The sequence below is a fragment of the Pteropus alecto genome, unplaced genomic scaffold (assembly GCF_000325575.1).
Source record: "Pteropus alecto unplaced genomic scaffold, ASM32557v1 scaffold110, whole genome shotgun sequence".
Classification (NCBI taxonomy): domain Eukaryota; kingdom Metazoa; phylum Chordata; class Mammalia; order Chiroptera; family Pteropodidae; genus Pteropus; species Pteropus alecto.
Window position 1 is genome coordinate 9,926,755 of NW_006431920.1, and position 6,073 is coordinate 9,932,827.

The window sequence follows — 6,073 nt, forward strand, 5'->3', positions numbered from 1 at the left end:
GTAGACAGAGCCCCCAGCCGTCCGCACTATTTGTATCCCTCCTGACATCAGCCCCCGCCGCCCCTCCCCTGACAGCTGCAGGATCCCGCTGTCCTGCCAGGAAAGGGCGGCCGCTGGCGTGGGGGCGGGGAGGCCAGCTCCCCAACAAGAGGCCTGCGCCCCTTAGCCGGCTGGTGGGGGGCCCATGAGGGTTATGGGAGAGGCTGGAGGACCTAGGAGAGCAGAAGATGGGCTGGCCTGCCAACGGCTTCACCACGGCAGCAAGCATGTCTGAAATCCCCCAGGCAGGCCCCTCTCTCCCGTGGGTGCCTGTCTTGTCCTGGGGGTGGTCAAGGGAGAGTGCCTGGGAGAGGCTTCTATTTAATTTGAGGGTCTGCTTTTTGCTCAAAGATGAGACGTTGAATCATTTCCTGAAGGGACAAGGCCTGTTCCCAAGAAAGGCTCCAAGTCACCTTTTTTCTAAAGATTCTCTGCAAGTGGCAGAGATTTGGGAGGGCTCTGACAAAGACCAGGCGATCACCAGGCCTAGAGGCAGAGGGTCTCTAGGCAGACCCAAGGGAGGGAGGGTGCCATGGAGACAGAGAGCAACCCTGGTCAGAGCGGGCCTGCTCAGGTATGTCCATGGGCACATGGGTTCTATCTCCGAGCCTCAGTTTCCCTCTGGATTAGTACAGGCCCTTTCCTCCCCGCCCCCCACCCCACTGGTAAGGATGAGGCCTCAAGTTTACAAACAACAGGGTGATTTCCCATAAGAGTCCAAAAGAGTCCAATGGCCTCTCAGTTTCCAATCACCCCCGCATCGGCAACTTCTGGCTTCTGCTCCTTTGTGCCCACCCCACCCCGCTCTGATTCATCCCCCTACTCACACCACCCACGACCATGCACACCAGGGGTTTGTGTTTTGTCAGGAGCCGCATGTCAACCCAGCCATCTCTGGCAGCAACAGCTGCCAACCCGAAATACCAGAGCTGGTATTTATAGAGGAGAATGCATGGGTCCGGGGAAACAAGCACACGGGAGAGGAGCTCTGGGGGTGGGGGCCGGGTACCTGAAGAAGCATGGGTGTCAGATGGCTGAGGAAGGCTTGGGCTGATAAGCCCCGCTCACTTCCCATCTCTGTAATGGTCCAAGCCCCCAGAAGGAAAGGAGCCCCTCGGAGGGTTTGCCCATCCCTTCGCAGCCTCCCTTCCTTATTACAAGGCACTGGCCGACCCCGAAGGACATCCCCACTTCTCCATGAACACTGGCTGTCTCCCTACACCTCCACCTGGCACTCTGCGGGCCTCTCTTATGCCTGACCCTTTTGGAATGCAAACCTTGGAAATAGAGTGCTGATCCTCCCCGAGCTCTGCCATCACCAGCAGCACTAATTACTAGCAGATAAGTCTTTTACTTCTCTGTGTTTTCCTTATAAAGTGGGAATGTTAGCCTTGCCATTTCTACCCTGTAAGTGTTTGAAGAGGCTCAGATCACAATATGCAAAAATAATAACAATACCTTACACATACTGAGCACCTACTGTATGCCACTCTGCTGAGCGCTCCACAGCTCTGATCCCCAATTCTCCAGCAACCCAATGAGATAGGAACTAGTATTCCCATTTTGTAGCTCAGGAAGCTGAGGCAGGCTGACTGCAGAGCCCATGCTTTGCCCCCAGGGTGAGTGTGAATGTGACCTGTAAAGGGTTTTGTTACTGCTGTCTTTTCAGTCCTTAGATATTGTCTAATTTTCATCCAAGAGACAAGCTTATGAAGTGGGCAGAGGAGTTCCAGATATTCTTATCCAGGCTTCGAGTCACTGCAAGCTGTCGCATTCTGGTTATTTTTGTGTCTCGTTTCCCAAACTAGATTCTAGGCTCCTGGAGAATTTTGGAGACCGTGTAGATTCTTAGCACATCCCAGGCAGCACTGTCCTTGTTGTAGTTCAAAGTAGCCCGCAAGCTTGCTTTCCCATCTCCTTATTTTGGTAACAAATGCTACACACACACACACACACACACACACACACACACACACACACACACACACGCTAAGAGTAGACAGGTGACTCAGCTCCCAGCCAGTCTTAGAACTGCATCCCTCTCACTGCAGTGATTGGCTCAAAGGATGGGCCCGGACCTGAGCGAGGCCAATCAGAGAGCTTCCCTGGAATTTATAGATGGAACTGGGATTACTAAACCCGAGCCTACAGGCAACCATGTTTCTTGCCCTGTGGGGAGGTCCTTCTGGAATAGGAGGAAAGAGAAGTCAACTGCAAGAAGAGACAAAGACACTACAGAGAGGAGAATGCCAGGTGGGCGATCTAAATTCCAGCCCTGGGAGCCCTGGTTCTGCAGCTCTTCCCTTGATTTTGGGAGCTCCCTCAGGGTCCTTCCTTGTTTTGGAGTCAATAAACCTTTCTTTTTTTTTTTTTTTCACTTAAGGCACTTGGTGTTTGCTTCTGTCACTTGTAGTCAAAACTCTCCCAACTAATCTACTGAGGGAGACTATGCGCCCATTTCCTCGAAGCTGGAGAGGACAGAACATTTTGGGGACTCTCTCTGTGAACAGTCTCCAGACCACATAAGGAAATTGCTCTTCGGACCAGCCTGAGGCCTCAGTTTCTTGGTGAAATGAGGCAGAAAATACATGAATAAATCATGCCATCTATTCTCTAGTCAAAATCAACATCAACCAGACTTGGCTCTGAACCACTTGGGACTGTTTCCAAAATTCAGTTTCACCCCTGAGGATTTGCTACCATGGAGGGTATCAAAACAACACTCCAAGGCTTGGAAGGCGAGTTAAAGAGGAGCACTCCAAAACACGTCCCGTTTCAGCAGCAACACCGCTGGAGTAAGAGTTTATCCTCCTCAGGGGACTACTTAGGATTGGACACACTAAAAATAATAATAATTTATCTGGATGGATAACATATTCAGCATAAAATTCAAGAGGCCCCATTCTGTGGGTTGCCTTTTTATTCTGTTGATAGTGTCCTTGATGAACAAGTTTTTAATTTTAATGGAGTCCTTCGTTTTTCTTTTATTGCCTGTGCTTTTGGTGTCACAGCCAAGAAACCATTGTTAAGTCCAGCGTCATGAATTTTACCCCCTGTTTTCTTCTATGAGTTTTACAGTTTTATATCTTTGATCTATTTTGAGTTAATTTTTGTATGTGGTAGAAAGGTAAGGGTCCAACTTTATTCTTTTGCATGTGAATATCCAGTTTTCTTAGAACCATTTGTTGAAAAGACTGTTCTTTCCCCCCACTGAATGGTCTTGGCAGCTTTGTTGAAAACTAGTCATGTACGTGAGGATTTATTTCAGGGACCTTTATTCTATTCCTTTGGCCTATATATCTGTCCTTATGTCAGATTCACACTCTTTTAATTACTGTAGCTTCTTAGTAAGTTTTGAAATCAGGAAGTGTGAGTCCTCCAGCTTTGTTCCTTTTCAAGATGTTTTGGCTGTTCAAGTTTCCTTGAAATTCCATATGAATTTTAGGATAGATTTTTCTATTTCTTCAGAAACATTGGTGGGATTTTGAAAGGGATTGCATTGACTCTGTAGATCACTTTGGGTAGTATTGACAATATTAAACAACAGGTTTAACAATATTAAATCTTCCTATCAATGAACACGGATGTCTTTCCATTTATTTCTGTCTTTTTTATTTTAACAATGTTTTGTAGTTTTCAATTTACAAGTCTTATGCCTCCTTGGTTATGTTTATTCCAAAGTATTTTAATCTTTTTGACGCTATTATATATGAAATTGATCCTGTGGGGTTTTCGCTGTATTCTGTTAACGTGGTGTGTTATACTGATTGATTTTTCCTATCTTGAACCATCTGTGCATTCCAAGAATAAATCCCACTTGGTCATGGTATATAATCCCTTTAACATGCTGCTGAATTTGATTTGCTAGTATTTTGTTGAGAATTTTTGTATCAATATTCATAAGGCATAAGATGCCTCCCTGCCTCTTGTGCGTCTTGGTCTGGCTTTGGTATCAGGGTAATGCTGGCCTCACAGAATGAGTTAGGAAGAATTCTCTCCTCTTCAAATTATTGGAAAAGTTTGAGAAGGGATTGATGTTAATACTGAATAGATTAATTCTGAATGGTAGAATTCACCATCGAAGCCATCTTGTCCAGCTCTCTTCTTTGATGGGAGGTTTTGAATCATTCTTAATATCTTCATTTCTATTTCATTTATGGATTTGCCATAGTTTATTTGGCCAATTTTTTTTTATCGATAGTCATTTATATTGTTTTCAATCTTTTGCTACTAGAAACAATGCTGCTACAAACATTCTTGGGACACACTTTTGAATGTATAAATTTAGCAGTCGAATTATTTTGTGGTCGCTCCTCTTACTTGAGCTAACCGATATTGGAAAGTGAAGATTCACCAAGACGGACAATTTCATTCAGCATTTGTCAGAAGAAGAGGACAATTTATAAATTCGTGTATGTGATATGGTACCTCATACAGGGGGTGACAGCAATACATTTTGTTGAATCAATTAAAGAAGAAAGGCAGTCCTGATGTTTGCTTGAGATCTTCCCAGATTACTCTGACCTTGGAGAGTCTCAGAAATTTAAGATTGGAAGTAACTTTATAAGTCACGAGGCGGACCAGTCCCACACCCCTACCTCCTAGTTAAGACTTAAATCTTCTCTACTGTGACTCCAGCAAGCACTGCTCCATTTTGAATCCCTCCACTGCTTGGGAAGTCGGCATCTCCAAGTAGCCCATTCTACTCCATAAAGAGTCATGGGGTATCTAACGTGTGTCTGTCACAGAACAGTGGATAGCTCTGCTGTTAGAAAACATTTCCTTTCATTTGAACCCAGGTGATGTGTCTCTGCTATGCCACTAACTTGCGAGCCAAACAGAGCAAGAAGAATCCCCTTTTCACAGAGCTGTTCCTCAATGGCGTCAGGGGAATTCTCATGCCTTTTGAAGATTTTGCCTGTTTCGCCATTGCCAGTTTCTCTCTCTTCCCTGAACTACTGAACTAGCAAAACCCAAACTCATCGTGGCCCCTAAAAGCCCCACAGGACTGGCCCTGCCCACCTTGCCAATCTCAGTTCATCTTGCTGTCCCCTTTTCTGTTGAGTGACACTGCCAAGTTCTTTCCAGCCTGCAGACCTTAGCATTTGCTGTTCCCTGCCTTCCCCTATGCTCGGTGTCTGGATGGCTTACGGGTGCCTAGGCAGATCTCTGAACCTCACAAAGAGCTCCTGGGAGACAAGGGCCCCTGCCTACCCATAGGGCCTCCAAGATCCCACAGACGGCATGGATAGGGGGCAGGTGGCTAGTGTGGGCAGATGACTGGAGTGGGGACGCTGACCTGCCCAGCACAGAGCATTTGAATTGGGAAACACTGACAGAGGTACAAAAGGAGAGAACCTGCAGCAGCCCTCCCACCTTGCCCTGTCTGGGAGCACCTCCCCTACCCCAGGTCCGCCCCAGGAACCTGGTATGAGGCAGTGCCGAAGCCTCCCTCCACCGACTGACGCCCACTTCCATGGCTGCCCTTTGCCACTTTCTCCAGGGCTTCTCCTCCTCCTCCTCCTCCTCCTCCTCTTTCTGTTTCCTAGCCAAGGATCTCATGCTCCCACCCAGGCCTGGGTTGGGCCAGGAAGCCGCCATTGCATGAGCGCCTCAGGGACAGTGTGGCCGGTGTGAACTCCCGGATCCTGGCTCTCGCCTCAGCTTTAGCACTCCGTGGAGAGGTAGGAGGCCCCAGCCTGGGATATGGGGGCGGGCTGGTCAACCAGAGGCTAAAATATGGCACTTATCCAGAGAGTTCACCCACGAACCATCTGTGCCACCTGGATAAGTCCCATTTCCTCTCTAGCTCTGTCATGCCCAGGTATGAAAGGGGACCAGGCCAGGTCATCTCTGAGGTCCCCTCAGCTTCTGACATCCTGAGTTTGGGCTCAAGGGGTGGGACGGTAAGTGGTCCCCAGCTGAGGCCTTGCTCCCTGATGCCTCCCTGCCTCAGTGCTCCCAGAGCCCGCTCCCCACAATGGCCCTCTTCTCTGCTGTCCTGCTCCACCCACCTTCCCTCAGCTGTAAGGCT